Source organism: Bufo gargarizans, chromosome 5 (genome assembly GCF_014858855.1).
Source record: "Bufo gargarizans isolate SCDJY-AF-19 chromosome 5, ASM1485885v1, whole genome shotgun sequence".
Lineage (NCBI taxonomy): Eukaryota > Metazoa > Chordata > Amphibia > Anura > Bufonidae > Bufo > Bufo gargarizans.
Window position 1 is genome coordinate 261761682 of NC_058084.1, and position 22554 is coordinate 261784235.

Below are 22554 nucleotides of genomic sequence, written 5' to 3' on the forward strand. Positions count from 1 at the left end.
CTTCCTCAAGCAAAGACACAACTCAAATGACTGTGGTTATATAGGAAATACAAATCATGTGACAACACCCCAGTGGGTGTGATTAACAGATCATAAATATATGACAATAGTGTGCATTGAATCAACATAATATCTGCAGTGTACAGCACATATATACATATAGTGATCATCATCAGTAGTGAAATCACAAATATAGGGCATGTCTGCAAGTGAATTTCATAAACCTAATGGTATAGTATACCAACGGTCAGTGTGCATACATATAAAAAAAAGGGGAGAGGGGGAGGAGCATTGAAGTGTTACACGTAACATACTTGGCAGGTAAGGAGGCTCATTCCTTGCCGTAAACTCGGCGTTCCGGATGTCCGTCTGCGCAGGCGTGGCAGCGCACCAATGATAGATTCTCGGCATGCCGGACACGCTGCGCATCATCACACTGGCGCTGCGCGTCATCTCGATAGGCCGATCCTCCTCCGTCACAACGTAGGACACAGTATGTTGTCCTGGGCGCATGCTCAGTAAGAAAACGAGCTGCAGGCGCCATCTTTATGACTGGAGAGCTGCCCATACATACCTACTATGCAATCGCATCCAACCACAGACAAAAACGAGCATAGGGGGACAGAGAAAGGCACAAGGAGTCCCATAGATAGGGTACCAATGTGCCCCCAGACGGAAAAACCACAGTAGCCACGGAAAACCGCGGCATTTGCAGGAATAATGTCAGGGATTCTGTCGTCCCATACTGCCCGTGAGGGATCTCCTCCAGTGGTGCACAGATGCTGCAGAGTGTGCAAGGTTTAGCTCCCAGTTAGGGATGAGCGAACTCGAACTGTATAGTTCGGGTTCGTACCGAATTTTGGGGTGTCCGTGACACGGACCCGAACCCGGACATTTTCGTAAAAGTCCGGGTTCGGGTTCGGTGTTCGTCGCTTTCTTGGCGCTTTTGTGACGCTTTCTTGGCGCTTTTTGAAAGGCTGCAAAGCAGCCAATCAACAAGCGTCATACTACTTGCCCCAAGAGGCCGTCACAGCCATGCCTACTATTGGCATGGCTGTGATTGGCCAGAGCACCATGTGACCCAGCCTCTATTTAAGCTGGAGTCACATAGCGCCGCCCGTCACTCTGCTCTGATTAGCGTAGGGAGAGGTTGCGGATGCGACAGTAGGGCGAGATTAGGCAGATTAACTCCTCCAAAGGACTTCACTTGATTAATCGATCGATCTGCAGCTGTGCATCATTGAGCTGCTGAAATTCAAATGCTCACTCACTGTTTTTAGGCTGCCCAGACCGTTTGTCAGTCACTTTTTTCTGGGGTGATCGGCGGCCATTTTGTGTCTTGTGCGGTGCTGCGACCAAGTGCATCCAAGCTGCGACCAAGTGCATTTAACCCTCAATGGTGTGGTTGTTTTTTGGCTAAAGCCTACATCAGGGTGAAGCTGTCACACCAAGTGCATTTAACCAGCAATAGTCTGTTCATTTTTTTGGCCATATACTAAATCAGGGGCAAGCTGCGCCTGTCACCAAGTGCATTTAACCCTCAATGGTGTGGTTGTTTTTTGGCTAAAGCCTACATCAGGGTGAAGCTGTCACACCAAGTGCATTTAACCAGCAATAGTCTGTTCATTTTTTGGCCATATACTACATCAGGGGCAAGCTGCGCCCGTCACCAAGTGCATTTAACCCTCAGTAGTGTGGTGCGTCAAGCTGTGACACCAAGTGCATTTAACCAGCAATAGTCTGTTCATTTTTTGGCCATATACTAAATCAGGGGCAAGCTGCGCCCGTCACCAAGTGCATTTAACCAGCAATAGTGTGGTTATTTTTTGGCCATATCCCAGTCTAATTCTGTCACTAAATCCATACCGGTCACCCAGCGCCTAAATACTAGGCCTCAAATTTATATCCCGCTAAATCTCTCGTTACCGCTGTCCTGTTGTGGCTGGGAAAGTTATTTAGTGTCCGTCAAAGCACATTTTTTGTTCTGGGTTGAAGTACAATTCCCAATTTAGCAATTTCATAATTTAGTGGTTTCTGCTATATCAGAGCTATTTGAAATCTATCCCTAAAAGGGTATATAATATTCAAGGTGCACATTGGGTCATTCAGAATAACTTCACACACACCCGCTACTGTGTATTTCCAAGTCTAATTCTGTCACTAAACCCATACCTGTCACCCAGCGCCTAAATACTAGGCCTCAAATTTATATCCTGCTAAATCTCTCGTTACCGCTGTCCTGTTGTGGCTGGGAAAGTTATTTAGTGTCCGTCAAAGCACATTTTTTGTTCTGGGTTGAAATACAATTCCCAATTTAGCAATTTCATAATTTAGTGGTTTCTGCTATATCAGAGCTATTTGAAATCTATCCCTAAAAGGGTATATAATATTCAAGGTGCACATTGGGTCATTCAGAATAACTTCACACACACCCGCTACTGTGTATTTCTAAGTCTAATTCTGTCACTAAACCCATACCTGTCACCCAGCGCCTAAATACTAGGCCTCAAATTTATATCCTGCTAAATCTCTCGTTAACGCTGTCCTGTTGTGGCTGGGAAAGTTATTTAGTGTCCGTCAAAGCACATTTTTTGTTCTGGGTTTAAATACAATTCCCAATTTAACAATTTCATAATTTAGTGGTTTCTGCTATATCAGAGCTATTTGAAATCTATCCCTAAAAGGGTATATAATATTCAAGGTGCACATTGGGTCATTCAGAATAACTTCACACACACCCGCTACTGTGTATTTCCAAGTCTAATTCTGTCACTAAACCCATACCTGTCACCCAGCGCCTAAATACTAGGCCTCAAATTTATATCCTGCTAAATCTCTCGTTAACGCTGTCCTGTTGTGGCTGGGAAAGTTATTTAGTGTCCGTCAAAGCACATTTTTTGTTCTGGGTTGAAATACAATTCCCAATTTAGCAATTTCATAATTTAGTGGTTTCTGCTATATCAGAGCTATTTGAAATCTATCCCTAAAAGGGTATATAATATTCAAGGTGCACATTGGGTCATTCAGAATAACTTCACACACACCCGCTACTGTGTATTTCCAAGTCTAATTCTGTCACTAAACCCATACCTGTCACCCAGCGCCTAAATACTAGGCCTCAAATTTATATCCTGCTAAATCTCTCGTTAACGCTGTCCTGTTGTGGCTGGGAAAGTTATTTAGTGTCCGTCAAAGCACATTTTTTGTTCTGGGTTTAAATACAATTCCCAATTTAACAATTTCATAATTTAGTGGTTTCTGCTATATCAGAGCTATTTGAAATCTATCCCTAAAAGGGTATATAATATTCAAGGTGCACATTGGGTCATTCAGAATAACTTCACACACACCCGCTACTGTGTATTTCCAAGTCTAATTCTGTCACTAAACCCATACCTGTCACCCAGCGCCTAAATACTAGGCCTCAAATTTATATCCTGCTAAATCTCTCGTTACCGCTGTCCTGTTGTGGCTGGGAAAGTTATTTAGTGTCCGTCAAAGCACATTTTTTGTTCTGGGTTGAAATACAATTCCCAATTTAGCAATTTCATAATTTAGTGGTTTCTGCTATATCAGAGCTATTTGAAATCTATCCCTAAAAGGGTATATAATATTCAAGGTGCACATTGGGTCATTCAGAATAACTTCACACACACCCGCTACTGTGTATTTCTAAGTCTAATTCTGTCACTAAACCCATACCTGTCACCCAGCGCCTAAATACTAGGCCTCAAATTTATATCCTGCTAAATCTCTCGTTAACGCTGTCCTGTTGTGGCTGGGAAAGTTATTTAGTGTCCGTCAAAGCACATTTTTTGTTCTGGGTTTAAATACAATTCCCAATTTAACAATTTCATAATTTAGTGGTTTCTGCTATATCAGAGCTATTTGAAATCTATCCCTAAAAGGGTATATAATATTCAAGGTGCACATTGGGTCATTCAGAATAACTTCACACACACCCGCTACTGTGTATTTCCAAGTCTAATTCTGTCACTAAACCCATACCTGTCACCCAGCGCCTAAATACTAGGCCTCAAATTTATATCCTGCTAAATCTCTCGTTAACGCTGTCCTGTTGTGGCTGGGAAAGTTATTTAGTGTCCGTCAAAGCACATTTTTTGTTCTGGGTTTAAATACAATTCCCAATTTAACAATTTCATAATTTAGTGGTTTCTGCTATATCAGAGCTATTTGAAATCTATCCCTAAAAGGGTATATAATATTCAAGGTGCACATTGGGTCATTCAGAATAACTTCACACACACCCGCTACTGTGTATTTCCAAGTCTAATTCTGTCACTAAACCCATACCTGTCACCCAGCGCCTAAATACTAGGCCTCAAATTTATATCCTGCTAAATCTCTCGTTACCGCTGTCCTGTTGTGGCTGGGAAAGTTATTTAGTGTCCGTCAAAGCACATTTTTTGTTCTGGGTTGAAATACAATTCCCAATTTAGCAATTTCATAATTTAGTGGTTTCTGCTATATCAGAGCTATTTGAAATCTATCCCTAAAAGGGTATATAATATTCAAGGTGCACATTGGGTCATTCAGAATAACTTCACACACACACGCTTCTGTGCATTTCCAAGTCTAATTCTGTCACTAAATCCATACCGGTCACCCAGCGCCTAAATACTAGGCCTCAAATTTATATCCCGCTGAATTTGAATACAATACATTGGGCCAAATAATATATTTGTTGTTGTGGTGAACCATAACAATGAGAAAAACATCTAGTAAGGGACGCGGACGTGGACATGGTCGTGGTGGTGTTAGTGGACCCTCTGGTGCTGGGAGAGGACGTGGCCGTTCTGCCACATCCACACGTCCTAGTGTACCAACTACCTCAGGTCCCAGTAGCCGCCAGAATTTACAGCGATATATGGTGGGGCCCAATGCCGTTCTAAGGATGGTAAGGCCTGAGCAGGTACAGGCATTAGTCAATTGGGTGGCCGACAGTGGATCCAGCACGTTCACATTATCTCCCACCCAGTCTTCTGCAGAAAGCGCACAGATGGCGCCTGAAAACCAACCCCATCAGTCTGTCACATCACCCCCATGCATACCAGGGAAACTGTCTCAGCCTCAAGTTATGCAGCAGTCTCTTATGCTGTTTGAAGACTCCGCTGGCAGGGTTTCCCAAGGGCATCCACCTAGCCCTTCCCCAGCGGTGAAAGACATAGAATGCACTGACGCACAACCACTTATGTTTCCTGATGATGAGGACATGGGAATACCACCTCAGCATGTCTCTGATGATGACGAAACACAGGTGCCAACTGCTGCGTCTTTCTGCAGTGTGCAGACTGAACAGGAGGTCAGGGATCAAGACTGGGTGGAAGACGATGCAGGGGACGATGAGGTCCTAGACCCCACATGGAATGAAGGTCGTGCCACTGACTTTCACAGTTCGGAGGAAGAGGCAGTGGTGAGACCGAGCCAACAGCGTAGCAAAAGAGGGAGCAGTGGGCAAAAGCAGAACACCCGCCGCCAAGAGACTCCGCCTGCTACTGACCGCCGCCATCTGGGACCGAGCACCCCAAAGGCAGCTTCAAGGAGTTCCCTGGCATGGCACTTCTTCAAACAATGTGCTGACGACAAGACCCGAGTGGTTTGCACGCTGTGCCATCAGAGCCTGAAGCGAGGCATTAACGTTCTGAACCTGAGCACAACCTGCATGACCAGGCACCTGCATGCAAAGCATGAACTGCAGTGGAGTAAACACCTTAAAACCAAGGAAGTCACTCAGGCTCCCCCTGCTACCTCTTCTGCTGCTGCCGCCTCGGCCTATTCTGCTGCTGCCGCCTCGGCCTCTTCCTCCGCCTCTGGAGGAACGTTGGCACCTGCCGCCCAGCAAACAGGGGATGTACCACCAACACCACCACCACCACCTCCGTCACCAAGCGTCTCAACCATGTCACACGCCAGCGTTCAGCTCTCCATCTCACAAACATTTGATAGAAAGCGTAAATTCCCACCTAGCCACCCTCGATCCCTGGCCCTGAATGCCAGCATTTCTAAACTACTGGCCTATGAAATGCTGTCATTTAGGCTGGTGGACACAGACAGCTTCAAACAGCTCATGTCGCTTGCTGTCCCACAGTATGTTGTTCCCAGCCGGCACTACTTCTCCAAGAGAGCCGTGCCTTCCCTGCACAACCAAGTATCCGATAAAATCAAGTGTGCACTGCGCAACGCCATCTGTAGCAAGGTCCACCTAACCACAGATACGTGGACCAGTAAGCACGGCCAGGGACGCTATATCTCCCTAACTGCACACTGGGTAAATGTAGTGGCAGCTGGGCCCCAGGCGGAGAGCTGTTTGGCGCACGTCCTTCCGCCGCCAAGGATCGCAGGGCAACATTCTTTGCCTCCTGTTGCCACCTCCTCCTTCTCGGCTTCCTCCTCCTCTTCTTCCACCTGCTCATCCAGTCAGCCACACACCTTCACCACCAACTTCAGCACAGCCCGGGGTAAACGTCAGCAGGCCATTCTGAAACTCATATGTTTGGGGGACAGGCCCCACACCGCACAGGAGTTGTGGCGGGGTATTGAACAACAGACCGACGAGTGGTTGCTGCCGGTGAGCCTCAAGCCCGGCCTGGTGGTGTGTGATAATGGGCGAAATCTCGTTGCAGCTCTGGGACTAGCCAATTTGACGCACATCCCTTGCTTGGCGCATGTGCTGAATTTGGTGGTGCAGAAGTTCATTCACAACTACCCCGACATGTCAGAGCTGCTGCATAAAGTGCGGGCCGTCTGTTCGCGCTTCCGGCGTTCACATCCTGCTGCTGCTCGCCTGTCTGCGCTACAGCGTAACTTCGGCCTTCCCGCTCACCGCCTCATATGCGACGTGCCCACCAGGTGGAACTCCACCTTGCACATGCTGGACAGACTGTGCGAGCAGCAGCAGGCCATAGTGGAGTTTCAGCTGCAGCACGCACGGGTCAGTCGCACTACAGAACAGCACCACTTCACCACCAATGACTGGGCCTCCATGCGAGACCTGTGTGCCCTGTTGCGCTGTTTCGAGTACTCCACCAACATGGCCAGTGGCGATGACACCGTTATCAGCGTTACAATACCACTTCTATGTCTCCTTGAGAAAACACTTAGGGCGATGATGGAAGAGGAGGTGGCCCAGGAGGAGGAGGAGGAGGAGGAGGAAGAGGGGTCATTTTTAGCACTTTCAGGCCAGTCTCTTCGAAGTGACTCAGAGGGAGGTTTTTGGCAACAGCAGAGGCCAGGTACAAATGTGGCCAGCCAGGGCCCACTACTGGAGGACGAGGAGGACGAGGATGAGGAGGAGGTGGAGGAGGATGAGGATGAAGCATGGTCACAGCGGGGTGGCACCCAACGCAGCTCGGGTCCATCACTGGTGCGTGGCTGGGGGGAAAGGCAGGACGATGACGATACGCCTCCCACAGAGGACAGCTTGTCCTTACCCCTGGGCAGCCTGGCACACATGAGCGACTACATGCTGCAGTGCCTGCGCAACGACAGCAGAGTTGCCCACATTTTAACCTGTGCGGACTACTGGGTTGCCACCCTGCTGGATCCACGCTACAAAGACAATGTGCCCACCTTACTTCCTGCACTGGAGCGTGATAGGAAGATGCGCGAGTACAAGCGCACGTTGGTAGACGCGCTACTGAGAGCATTCCCAAATGTCACAGGGGAACAAGTGGAAGCCCAAGGCCAAGGCAGAGGAGGAGCAAGAGGTCGCCAAGGCAGCTGTGTCACGGCCAGCTCCTCTGAGGGCAGGGTTAGCATGGCAGAGATGTGGAAAACTTTTGTCAACACGCCACAGCTAACTGCACCACCACCTGATACGCAACGTGTTAGCAGGAGGCAACATTTCACTAACATGGTGGAACAGTACGTGTGCACACCCCTCCACGTACTGACTGATGGTTCGGCCCCATTCAACTTCTGGGTCTCTAAATTGTCCACGTGGCCAGAGCTAGCCTTTTATGCCTTGGAGGTGCTGGCCTGCCCGGCAGCCAGCGTTTTGTCTGAACGTGTATTCAGCACGGCAGGGGGCGTCATTACAGACAAACGCAGCCGCCTGTCTACAGCCAATGTGGACAAGCTGACGTTCATAAAAATGAACCAGGCATGGATCCCACAGGACCTGTCCGTCCCTTGTCCAGATTAGACATTAACTACCTCCCCATAACCATATATTATTGGACTCCAGGGCACTTCCTCATTCAATCCTATTTTTATTTTCATTTTACCATTATATTGCGAGGCTACCCAAAGTTGAATGAACCTCTCCTCTGCCTGTGTGCTAGGCCTAAATATATGCCAATGGACTGTTGCAGTGGTGGCTGACATGAAGCCTGATTCTCTGCTATGACATGCAGACTAATTCTCTGCTGACATGAAGCCAGATTGTCTGTTACGGGACCTCTCTCCTCTGCCTGGGTGCTGGGCCTAAATTTATGACAATGGACTGTTGCAGTGGTGGCTGACGTGAAGCCTGATTCTCTGCTATGACATGCAGACTGATTCTCTGCTGACATGAAGCCAGATTGTCTGTTACGGGACCTCTCTGCTCTGCCTGTGTGCTAGGCCTAAATATATGCCAATGGACTGTTGCAGTGGTGGGTGACGTGAAGCCTCATTCTCTGCTATGACATGCAGACTGATTCTCTGCTGTCATGAAGCCAGATTGTCTGTTACGGGACCTCTCTGCTCTGCCTGTGTGCTAGGCCTAAATATATGCCAATGGACTGTTGCAGTGGTGGGTGACGTGAAGCCTCATTCTCTGCTATGACATGCAGACTGATTCTCTGCTGACATGAAGCCAGATTGTCTGTTACGGGACCTCTCTGCTCTGCCTGTGTGCTAGGCCTAAATATATGCCAATGGACTGTTGCAGTGGTGGGTGACGTGAAGCCTCATTCTCTGCTATGACATGCAGACTGATTCTCTGCTGTCATGAAGCCAGATTGTCTGTTACGGGACCTCTCTGCTCTGCCTGTGTGCTAGGCCTAAATATATGCCAATGGACTGTTGCAGTGGTGGGTGACGTGAAGCCTCATTCTCTGCTATGACATGCAGACTGATTCTCTGCTGACATGAAGCCAGATTGTCTGTTACGGGACCTCTCTGCTCTGCCTGTGTGCTAGGCCTAAATATATGCCAATGGACTGTTGCAGTGGTGGGTGACGTGAAGCCTCATTCTCTGCTATGACATGCAGACTGATTCTCTGCTGACATGAAGCCAGATTGTCTGTTACGGGACCTCTCTGCTCTGCCTGTGTGCTAGGCCTAAATATATGCCAATGGACTGTTGCAGTGGTGGGTGACGTGAAGCCTCATTCTCTGCTATGACATGCAGACTGATTCTCTGCTGTCATGAAGCCAGATTGTCTGTTACGGGACCTCTCTGCTCTGCCTGTGTGCTAGGCCTAAATATATGCCAATGGACTGTTGCAGTGGTGGCTGACGTGAAGCCTCATTCTCTGCTATGACATGCAGACTAATTCTCTGCTGACATGAAGCCAGATTGTCTGTTACGGGACCTCTCTCCTCTGCCTGGGTGCTGGGCCTAAATTTATGACAATGGACTGTTGCAGTGGTGGCTGACGTGAAGCCTGATTCTCTGCTATGACATGCAGACTGATTCTCTGCTGACATGAAGCCAGATCCTCTGTTACGGGACCTCTCTCCTCTGCCTGGGTGCTGGGCCTAAATTTATGACAATGGACTGTTGCAGTGGTGGCTGACGTGAAGCCTGATTCTCTGCTATGACATGCAGACTGATTCTCTGCTGACATGAAGCCAGATCCTCTGTTACGGGACCTCTCTCCTCTGCCTGGGTGTTGGGCCTAAATTTATGAAAATGGACTCTTACAGTGGTGGGTGACGTGAAGCCTGATTCTCTGCTATGACATGAAGACTGATTCTCTGCTGACATGAAGCCAGATTGTCTGTTACGGGACCTCTCTCCTCTGCCTGGGTGCCGGGGCCTAAATATCTGAGAATGGACTGTTCCAGTGGTGGCTGACGGGAAGCCAGATTCTCTGCTATGGAACCTCTCTCCAATTGATTTTGGTTAATTTTTATTTATTTAATTTTTATTTTAATTCATTTCCCTATCCACATTTGTTTGCAGGGGATTTACCTACATGTTGCTGCCTTTTGCAGCCCTCTAGCCCTTTCCTGGGCTGTTTTACAGCCGTTTTAGTGCCGAAAAGTTCGGGTCCCCATTGACTTCAATGGGGTTCGGGTTCGGGACGAAGTTCGGATCGGGTTCGGATCCCGAACCCGAACATTTCCGGGATGTTCGGCCGAACTTCTCGAACCCGAACATCCAGGTGTTCGCTCAACTCTACTCCCAGTATCAAAGAATAAGATATGTGACAACAGAGGAATATATATAAGGTGTCGATGAATATCAACACCAGGTGTCTATCACGCCTGACGATGACAGAACTAAAACAAACATAATATATAGAATATAATAAAAATAGACTCCTTCCGTAGTATGCTGCGTGCACTCCAATCGTATGATCCATACCCCAAAGTGCAAGTAGTGAGTGATCTGAAAAAAGAAGAAAAAGAGAATTAAAATAGGAATAAAATGAGTTGTATAACTCTCTTAGTGTGTACACAATTAGCAAAACGATATCCGGCAAAGCACCAGGGGCAAACAACCCTCACAGAACTTCCCCAAAATTGTAATCAACATTTAAGCCCTTTGGCTTCAGGCTGTCCAATTTGTGGATCCAGCTAAGCTCTCTGCGTTTGAGTATCCTGGATCTATCTCCACCACGCCGTGGCTGGGGTATATGATCCAGGATCAATGCACACTATTGTCATATATTTATGATCTGTTAATCACACCCACTGGGGTGTTGTCACATGATTTGTATTTCCTATATAACCACAGTCATTTGAGTTGTGTCTTTGCTTGAGGAAGGCTCGCGATCAGAGCCGAAACGTTGCACCACTGGTGTGAATAAAGGATTCATCACTTTATCACTTGGAGTGCCGCTCATTTTTCTTGTTATTTTCACCCGCTTTGCGCACCCGCTTTTTCCTTGTTGAGCCAGTGCCGCCTTTTTTCTTCATATAATTTGGTCCATTGGCTGAGCACGGCGCATTTATCATCATTTTTTCCCCTTTTTTCTTCAATTTTTCTGCGATGTCTACATCTGAATCCGCTTCCATCAGTGGTTGTGTGTACACAACGGAAGATGCTGAACGTATCCAGCGAGGCATAGGGGGAGATACCACCTTCCTTAACACCCCATCTGTTAAAGAGTTAAAACGCAAGTATGAAAATCTCTCCAAACGTATTATTTCTTTACGTCTTCATATGATGACACTTGGTGAATACCACAGAACACAAAAAGTTCCAAGAGGGATGCGGTCTAACATCCGACCTAATCTGTTTTTTGACAATCCTCTGTTTTGCAAAAAGTTTGAATCCTTATCAAACCGCTACTCCTTAGATTTTATTTTGCTTAATATTGAATACCTGCAACAGGAACTGTCCACCCTACAGTGTGAAAAAAGCGAAATTGAGGCCGGTTTGCAAACTCTCCTATCTCCTGAAGATCTCACCAAGTATATGGAGGATATGTCCATCCACATGAGGAATTTCCAAACTGAGTCTGAGGAAAACAAAAGGGTGAAATGGTGCCGGGACGCAGATGACTACAGGAAAGGGAATATCTACAACTGGCAGACCGATAGACAACTCAACATGCTACAACGTGACAATAAGAGACGGAGAAAGACAAATCAAGCCTCTTCTAATGTGGAACAGTCTTTTTTAGAGAAGGGTCCACAGACATCAGCGAGACGCGACGACGTATCAGGAGAGGTGGTCGTGGACACAGGAGGGCCAGGCGGAGCACGCAGCAAGACCAGGTCAATGGCTGCCAAGCCAACTTCAGGAAAGAAGAAGTGACTGTGGTCAATCTTTCCTCTAAGGAACTGACAGCTTCTCAAGTGAGTGTCTTGTCCAAGGGGTTTTCATTCTGCCCCAATGCACCTATTGACTGGTTTGAATTAGAATCCAATTTGTTCTCCTTCTTTCGACGTATTAAGTTGAAGATTTGGTTCCACAAGAGGAATGTGGCTGCGAGACCCCAGATTAGTGATTTCACTCTGGGCTCCCTCAACCTATTTTCAAAGAGTAACTTTGTACCTGTTATCAATGAGCCATCTGTTGATGCATACATCAGTGCAGTCAAGTTGGGGATCTCTGAGCTCAGGTCTTCCTCTAATGGAGGCCGGGCCTTCAGACATCCCAATTTGACTACTACTGAGATTGAAGCCCTGGAGTCCCTTAGATCCGACCCCACCATAACCCTTAAACCAGCTGACAAGGGGGGTGCGGTCGTAGTAATGGACACCACAAAATACATACAAGAAATCATGCGACAATTATGTGACCCTCAGGTGTACAGGATTTTGGATTCTGATCCCAAATTCATGATAGCGGATATCATCCGCCGGTGTCTTAGGGAGGCCAAGGCCGCGGGCATCATCGATGGGGGTCTCAGTGTTTTTCTTGAGGTAGCGCATCCTGTCACTCCGGTGTTGTATGTGCTGCCCAAGATTCACAAGACCCTCATCGATCCCCCGGGTCGCCCCATTGTCTCGGGCTCAGATTCCATCTTCAGCGGCATAGCCGTTTTCCTAGACAAAGTACTGCGGGAATTTTCCATAGGGGGATCATCCTACATACAGGACACATCTGATTTCTTGACTAAACTGCAAAGTGTTGATTTAACCCAGGTGTCTTCGGTGTTACTCGCATCATTTGATGTTACCTCACTGTACACGTCAATTGCCCATGACAAGGGTCTCAGAGCTGTGGAGAAAATGCTGGGGACCTCGGCCTTTTCTCCTCAAGCCTCTGAATTCATCATTGAATTGCTCAAGATTGTGTTACAGCACAACTACTTTCTCTTCAGGGACGTTTTTTACTTGCAAGAACGTGGGGTGGCCATGGGGTCTCACGTGGCCCCCACGTATGCAAATATATTCATGCGGTGCTATGAGGAGGATGTCGTCTATCTGTCCCACCACTTCAGCCAGGTGCTGAGGTGGTGGCGATACATTGACGACATCTTCCTCATATGGACCGGCACTGAGACCGACCTGGCACAGTTCCATAGTTTTTTGAATAGCCAGGATCCTGACTTACAGTTCACCCTTGTTTATTCTCGAACTGAGATCCAGTTCTTGGATACACGAGTCACACTCAATGAGGGTGAACTACATACTGAGTTGTACACAAAACCTACTGACACCAATACGTTTTTGTGTTACAATAGCTCACACCCTCGGAGAATGATCCGGTCGTTGCCGTTCTCTCAGTTTCTCCGCGTCAAGCGTGTTGTGTCAGATGAGAATAAACTTGATGCGACTCTAGATTCCATGGCAGTTAAGTTTCGTGACAGGGGTTATCCCAAACGACTGCTGGACGAACATATGAATAGAGCACGAACGCTTGATAGAACGGAGTTACTGACGAAACGGAACACTGTCCAGAACAAGGCCAGGATTCCGTTCGTTTCAGTATATACTGAACTGAGCCCGTCAGTCAACAAGATTTTGAATAAACACTGGGGTCTATTGGGTACATGCTTCAAAGATATCCCCGAGTTCTCACGTCCACCATTGTCATCATATCGCCGATCCCGTAACCTACGTGATCAGCTGGTTAAGGCTGACATAGGCCCCGGGGTAGCTTTGAAACAAACTAAATTGACTCAGTCTGGCTTAGGCTGTTTTCCTTGTTTAAACTGCGTTAACTGTAGGTACATTCGCAAGGGAAGATTCTTTGTACATCCCAACACTGGGGTGTCCTACAGTATTCCATTTCACTTGACTTGCGATTCCAACTATGTCATCTATGTGTTGTCTTGCCCATGTAATTTGCTTTATGTTGGCGAGACAACAACCGAATTGAAGACACGCCTCAACAATCATCGCCTCAGCATACGTAAAAAACGTATGGACTTACCACTATCTAAACATTTTACTGAGGCCACACACAAAGAAGGCGATTTGAGATGCTGGATCCTGGATCATATACCCCAGCCACGGCGTGGTGGAGATAGATCCAGGATACTCAAACGCAGAGAGCTTAGCTGGATCCACAAATTGGACAGCCTGAAGCCAAAGGGCTTAAATGTTGATTACAATTTTGGGGAAGTTCTGTGAGGGTTGTTTGCCCCTGGTGCTTTGCCGGATATCGTTTTGCTAATTGTGTACACACTAAGAGAGTTATACAACTCATTTTATTCCTATTTTAATTCTCTTTTTCTTCTTTTTTCAGATCACTCACTACTTGCACTTTGGGGTATGGATCATACGATTGGAGTGCACGCAGCATACTACGGAAGGAGTCTATTTTTATTATATTCTATATATTATGTTTGTTTTAGTTCTGTCATCGTCAGGCGTGATAGACACCTGGTGTTGATATTCATCGACACCTTATATATATTCCTCTGTTGTCACATATCTTATTCTTTGATACTGGGAGCTAAACCTTGCACACTCTGCAGCATCTGTGCACCACTGGAGGAGATCCCTCACGGGCAGTATGGGACGACAGAATCCCTGACGTTATTCCTGCAAATGCCGCGGTTTTCCGTGGCTACTGTGGTTTTTCCGTCTGGGGGCACATTGGTACCCTATCTATGGGACTCCTTGTGCCTTTCTCTGTCCCCCTATGCTCGTTTTTGTCTGTGGTTGGATGCGATTGCATAGTAGGTATGTATGGGCAGCTCTCCAGTCATAAAGATGGCGCCTGCAGCTCGTTTTCTTACTGAGCATGCGCCCAGGACAACATACTGTGTCCTACGTTGTGACGGAGGAGGATCGGCCTATCGAGATGACGCGCAGCGCCAGTGTGATGATGCGCAGCGTGTCCGGCATGCCGAGAATCTATCATTGGTGCGCTGCCACGCCTGCGCAGACGGACATCCGGAACGCCGAGTTTACGGCAAGGAATGAGCCTCCTTACCTGCCAAGTATGTTACGTGTAACACTTCAATGCTCCTCCCCCTCTCCCCTTTTTTTTATATGTATGCACACTGACCGTTGGTATACTATACCATTAGGTTTATGAAATTCACTTGCAGACATGCCCTATATTTGTGATTTCACTACTGATGATGATCACTATATGTATATATGTGCTGTACACTGCAGATATTATGTTGATTCAATGCACACTATTGTCATATATTTATGATCTGTTAATCACACCCACTGGGGTGTTGTCACATGATTTGTATTTCCTATATAACCACAGTCATTTGAGTTGTGTCTTTGCTTGAGGAAGGCTCGCGATCAGAGCCGAAACGTTGCACCACTGGTGTGAATAAAGGATTCATCACTTTATCACTTGGAGTGCCGCTCATTTTTCTTGTTATATATATATATATATATATATATATATATATATACTTAAATTTCCCCGGCGTTCAGCGAGTTCCTGCAGGGGGTGGATATGTCTCCAGGTGGCTGGTGACTTCAAAGGCACTTTGTTGAGTTTATCAGCCTATTTACTATGCGGCCCCACCTTGTGTTTGCGACATGGCTGGACGTGTGGTGCTGCTAGCCTCAGGGGGCCAACTGGCATGCATACGTCACAGTCACACTATGATGTCACACCCCTGAGAAGGGGGGAGGTGGGGGTTTCTGAGGCTGATATAGGAGCCTGAAACCAGAAAGAGGCTCTCTTGCAACCAGACTAGAACCAGAGACACATGAGGACTGCTGCCTGAAGGAAGAGAGGCCCATTTGGCCCTGGAGATGGCTGAGTATACGCTGGCATGGCATTGTACCTCCCTTGCAGTGCCAACCATATTCACCCTTTCCCTGCCTATCCCTTCACTGACGATTATTCCCCCCCCCCCCCCCGGTTTACCCTTTCCCTACCCTGATTAACCCCTGCCATACCCCCATTCCCCTGGTTAACCCTGTTCCCCTGATTTACCCTGTGCATTCTGTTACCCTGTTATTAACCCCTGCACACACCACCCTCACTGTACACTTGCAGGGTACTTCACCCCTGCATTGCTGTACAGCTCCCCATTGTTAACCCTTTGTGTTTGTGGTCTGCTTAACCCCAGCACGACCACCGTAGATCCTCGTCGTATACCTTAGGGATAGAAGTAGTCAGGTGGGGTGGGTTGTTATACTTGTATGTGTGTATTGTATAGTTAGTTTGTGGGTGGAATTTGGGAACGTGTAGTGTAGTTGAGTACTGTATATTTAGTGTTGTGTTGTCAGTATTGCGTGCGTAGTATATTGTAATAAATACCGTAATATTTGTACCCTTTGTGTAGTGTGTACTTGTTAGCGGTAGTAAGTAAGGCGCATGCAGCTAGTGTAGCGATCAGTGTAAGCATAGCGAAAGTATTGTGTTATTGTTATATAAAGGTATAAATAGGCGGAGTCTTCACTAGACGGCTCCTCCTATTTAGGAATATTAATTATCGATATTCGCATAATATTGGTGATTATTATTCCCCCTTTACAACTACCAACTGACTACTCCTTCTCTCCCCTTTACACTAGGCCTGACCTAAGTATTTATATGAACTAAGTACTATCCCCATCTAGTGGTTGGTTGTATAAATTGCACCAGACCAGCCTATGAACAGGGATACAACAGGTGTTGCAATACAAAATGACATGCAATATGATTATGGATCCTGTCTTTGGAGTATCCATAAAGCCTCTATTCAGCTCTCAATGTTTTGCATCAGGATTTGCACATGATTTGTATGGCAAAAGCAGGAGTGGGTCCAAAACACAGAAGACATGCAAATACTTCCGTTATGTGTCTTCTTAGTTTTGGAACCACTCCTATTTTATTTGGGCCTTACCAATACTCATCAGTACTGATCAAATACTGACCATGTGAAGGAGGATGCTGTAACGGATCTCCTGGCACCCCGACTGGGTACCTCCATTGATGGATGCTCCTAGCGCTTCCCGAGGACCCCAAGCACTCCGCTCTACACCAAAACCACCACAGGAACACGGAACAGGAACAGCTTTTACAAGAGCTTGTAGTTATAGCCAGAGGAGTATAGCAAATATTCAGTGTATAGCAATCCCCAGTGTTGATCAGTTACCCAAACACCAGCCTCAATATGAATGATGAAGGGTAAAACAGGAACTCTTTATTGAACACACAAGCATTGACTTATATACACATTTTCCAACAAGGGTACCACCCCTTTGGACCTGGTTGGGAACTGAGGACATAACATAGCAGCCAATCCTTTACAGTTTTAAAGTTTAAACACAAAAACTATACATTCAACAAACACAATGGCATTGTCTGTGATGCAATTAACAAACACAATGGCATTGCCTGTGACACAATCAATAACAGAATAGGCATTGTCTTGGACGTAATCAACAAAATACAATTACTAAAACACAATGGGCTCTGCCTGTGATACAATTACCAAACATAATTGGCTAACTTAATCACTCACAGGCAGAAAACACACATTTTTCCCCAACACACAGAGACCACCTCAAAACCCCACATATCCCCATAATTTATACATCCATGAATAGCTCCGATTTTGGGTTAACAACATATCCAAAAATCCAGATCCAAGCAGGGGTTCCAGAATTCCATGGAAGTCATATTTGACGGACCACAAGCATGGCTTTCCTGCCCAAAACAGTTCTACAGATTTAGGCTGTGCAGCCGTTCTGTCTTCTCCTTCAAAGTTAGTATATGGGCCATAATCCTGAGGCAAGAGGCTGTCAAATAGGCTCCTCCAAAACCCAGTGGCGAGGATATTTTCTCCACACATCTCCCCCTCCCAGGGAAGACTAACCAGATACCTGACCTCACGCTGGTCGGTACCTGAGTTAGTCTGGCAGCCCACCCACAAACAAATACTGGACCTGTTGAATTTGGTAGCCTGTCTCTGTCCAGTGAGTCCACAAAGGTTGTGTTAGTAACTGGCACTCCCTGTGAAGGCCTCAAATAACGGCCCAGGGCCATCATAATCCGTACCCTCGGGTCTGTCGTGCTCAGCCATCCAGGGGGAGTGCCGAAACACGTACCACCAGAGTGCCTGGTAGGCGTCGTCTAGCCACAGCTCCTTCCATACCAGGCTCTCGAGTTCGGTCATCCACTCATCCAGGGGCTGCTCTCCCAGAAGGGGCATTCGCAGGGCCATTTGCATCCGCAACTGCTGCTCCTCACTGGGGAGACTCTGCCACGAACCGACCGCTGAGCGAACCGCAAGGCCATCTCTAGTAACTGCATAGTGAGCCAAAATCAGGAGCCAATCCTACTCTCAAATAAGGAATCTTGAAAAGATATGCCCCAGTTCTATGTTTTGGACCGATAACTGGCCAAATAAGGGACATGTGAACTGAGCTTAATAGTGGCGCACGCCAATGCGCACATCCATATACTGTATGTGACCTGCCTGTCATACTGACACACAGTAACTGTTTCACTACCAGAAAGGACTAGCTATGCATGTTGCTGCAATGGACAGTGATGTACACCGAGATACACTGTCCTTGCAGGCTAGGATATAGATGATTTAACACACTTTGTGACAAATTTATTTGGAATGAAGAACATTTTTGGGCAAAGTTTGGTGAAGAGTCTGAATCGAATGTTTGAAAACTTCCCTCAACTCTAGTGGTAATAAAGCAGAAAGTAATTGCATGCAACCACCTTCTCCTTCATAAATTCTAGTATGAAATCAATACTAATCTAACTACTACATGGAAGGTAAAGAAATGTTTCCTCTAAGTTTTTGACCAACTATTCTACAAACCTCCCTAATTACGCAACTGTACTGTTAGATAACTTTATAAGTATCTAAAATCTCCAAATTCTCCTTTTCTGTAGAGTTCACTGTTAGTGTATCTACCATTACCTCAATCTGTCATTATATTATTTCTCCCTAAGTGCTTAATTTTACAGGTAGCTACATTAATTCACAGCTTCCAGCAAATTTGCCGCTCCGTAATTATAGTCAAATAATTTATTTCTCTCACATGTTCACATTAACCACCCATTTTAAGCTAAGCACAAAAGAGCAAAGTACTCCGGATATGACCTTTTCACAGACAAAAACTAGAAAATAAGAGCTAAATATTTATCTTCAGTATGTCTTAACAGTATGCAGGATATATACATACATATTTTAATTTGCATACTGATGCAGATATAGTAAGAGTAATATTGACAGTGTAATGAGCATATGCAGCATGGACAGCAGCTAGAGGCAACAAGCACATTGGGGGTTATACTGCATACCCCACAACTTGCCCCCTAAAGAAACAAGCATGTTGGGAGTTATAGTGCCTACCCAATAATTGCCCCTCTAAGGCAACAAACATAATGGAGGTTATAGTGCCTATACCATAACTGCCCCCCCCCTATGGTAATGAGCATGTTGCGGGTTATACTGCATACCCCATAACTGCCCCCCTAAGGCAACAAGCATGTTGGGGGTTATAATGCCTACCCAATAATTGCCCCTCTAAGCAGGGCCATCTTTAATATTGATTGGACTCTGGGCAAAAATTTACTTGGGCCCCCTGGATCCCGCCTTCCCACACCTTAGCAGGCAATCACACCCTGCTCCACAACACACACACACAAAATCCACACCCCTGGTAGAGTACAGTGAATAACTGCAAATACTTCCAGTTCTGAAGACTCCAGCGGCTCAGGATCAGTGCCCTGGGCAGCTCGGCTCAGGCTGGAAGTGGGCACCGCTCTGCAGGAAGGAGACCAGGGCTCGGGTCACCCTAGTGTTACAGTGCACCCCAGCACCCCACAGTATGCAGTATAGCACCCCACACTATACAGTAACCCACAGTATATAGTAGAGAAGTATAGCAGACCACAGTATACAGCACCCCACAGTATACAACATCTCACAGTATACAGTAGAGCAGTATATCACCTCACTGTATACAGCACCCCAAACTATACACAATGCATCACCCCACACTATACAGTACAGCAGTATAGCACTCCACAATATACAGCACCCACAGTATACAGCCCCCCACACTCTACAGTACAGCAGTATAGCACTCCACAATATACAGCACCCACAGTATACAGTGAACAGCCCCCCCACACTATACAGCCCCCCACACTATACAGCCCCCCACAGTATACAGGCCCCCATAGTATACAGGCCCCCACACTATACAGTAATTTACAGTGTATTAGCATAAGAGCCCCTGCCACCTTTTTCTGATGTAATCTTCACAAAAAAAGCTCCACAGTTAAGGTAAACTTCTACAGCAACACTCCTGGTAGAAAGGACCTTGATGATTTCATATCCATGTGACCAGTAATATTACTAGGTTACTGGTCACCTGGTGATGATGTCATCTAAAGTACTAGAGAATCACAGCTCTCACAGTATGCTGCCTGGATTGCCGGCAGGCATGGCATGGCAGCACCCCCTGTGTAGCTGACAGCCTGACACCCAGGGTAGTGGCTAGCAGGGCTCAAGAGGCAGCTGCCTTGGGCCCCTGGAACAACTGGGCCCGGGGCAGCTGCTCCTTTTGCCCCTTGTTAAATACGGCCCTGCCTCTAAGGCAACGAGCATGATGGGGGTTATAGTGCCTATACCATAACTACCCCCTAAGGAAACAAGCATGATTGGGGTTATACTGCATACCCCATAACTGGCCCCCTAAGGCAACAAGCATGTTGGCGATTATAGTGCCTACCCTATAACTGCTCCCCTATAGCAATGAGCATGTTGGGGGTTATACTGCATACCCCATAACTGGCCCCCTAAGGCAACAAGCATGTTGGGGGCTATAGTGCCTATCCCATAATTGCTGCCCTAAGGCAACGAGCATGATTGGGGTTATACTGCATACCCCATAACTGACCCCCAAAGGCAACAAGCATGTTGGGGGTTATAGTGCCTACCCCATAACTGCTCCCCCATGGCAACAAGCATGTTGGGGGTTATACTGCATACTTCATAACTTCCCCCTATGGCAATGAGCATGTTGGGGGTTATAGTGCCTACCCCATAACTGCCCCCCTATGGCAACAAGCATGTTGGGGGTTATACTGCATACCCCATAACTGGGCCCGTAAGGCAATGAGCATGATTGGGGTTATACTGCATACCCCATAACTGGCCCCCTAAGGCATTGAACATGTTGGGGGTTATAGTGCCTACCCCATAACTGGCCCCCTATGGCAACGAGCATGTTAGTTATAATGAATCGCCCAACAAATACCAACTCTGACAGCAACCATGCTGGTACTACTTTGAACAACAACTACAAGTGGAAACTACATATTAAAATGGTTAACAAGGGTGTGAGTTGGGGAGTAATTATTTCAATAAAGTGGTTACAAACAGGGCTATTTGTCATCTTGCTATTCAATACTTGCAGTGGTAGTAATGGGTGCCTCTGTACAGAAGCTCCCATGACTATGATAGGTTCTTATTGTTGGCCAGCATTTTTTTGATTGTGACAACTGTGCTGACAGTAAACCCTAAACTCAATTACCCCAGTACCCAAAGCTCCAGGGGTGCCGGGAAGAGCTGGGTTGCCAGTCAATGGCAGCCCACAGCTGTTGTTTTACCCTTGGCTGGTTATGATAATTTGGGGGGGCACACCTTTTTGGAGGGGCATTTTGGTTTAAAAAAGGTACTGGGGCCCACCCTGTTATCATAATCTGCCACGGGTGACCCAAACAATTAAAAACACATTGTTTTCCCCCAAATGGCAAGCTTTTTTTTTTCGTGCCCTGCCTTCCCTCAAGCTGCACAGAAGTGGGGGGCAGTGGCGGCACAGGGAGATGAGTGCTTCCATTGTGGAAGCGCTCATCTCCATAGTGATCTGTATCGCCAACCTCAGAACAGCGATACAGATGCCTGTGCTGCAGCAGGGCAGGGAGGGAGAGGCGTGCCCCTTCCCCTTCCTCTGATAGCCTGCAGGCACTATCAGAGGCGGACGCAGGCAGCGCGAAGACATCAACACGCCGCCTCGGCCATACAGCGCAGGACACAGACCGGAAGAGGCCTGCATCGCATCACTGACATTGAGGTAAGTATAAGTGTTATTTTATGTGCAATAGTTTTACTCCCACATTGGGGGGGGGGGGGGGCCCTTGTTACTGCCACATTGGGGGGGGGGGGCTCTTGTTACTAGCACATTGGGGGGCTCTTGTTACTGGCACATTGGGGGTGCTCCTGTTACTGGCACATGATGGGGGGTGCTTATTACTGGCACATGATGGGGACTCTTATTACTAGTAATACACAGAAATCTGCAGCACTCTTCCGTTAATGCAAAATCCAAACTTTGTTTATTTTAAATCAGCAGCATACTGTCAGCGACGTTTCGACCATCTCTGAACTTTATCAAGCAGTGAGATTACAACACAAAATGTGCCTTACATAGGGTATGTTTAAGATACCTCCCAGGAAGTGTGGGGGGGGGGGGTGTCACCAATAATAGTCAAAATATATCCACATATGTGATAATCATATATAAAAATACATGTGAATA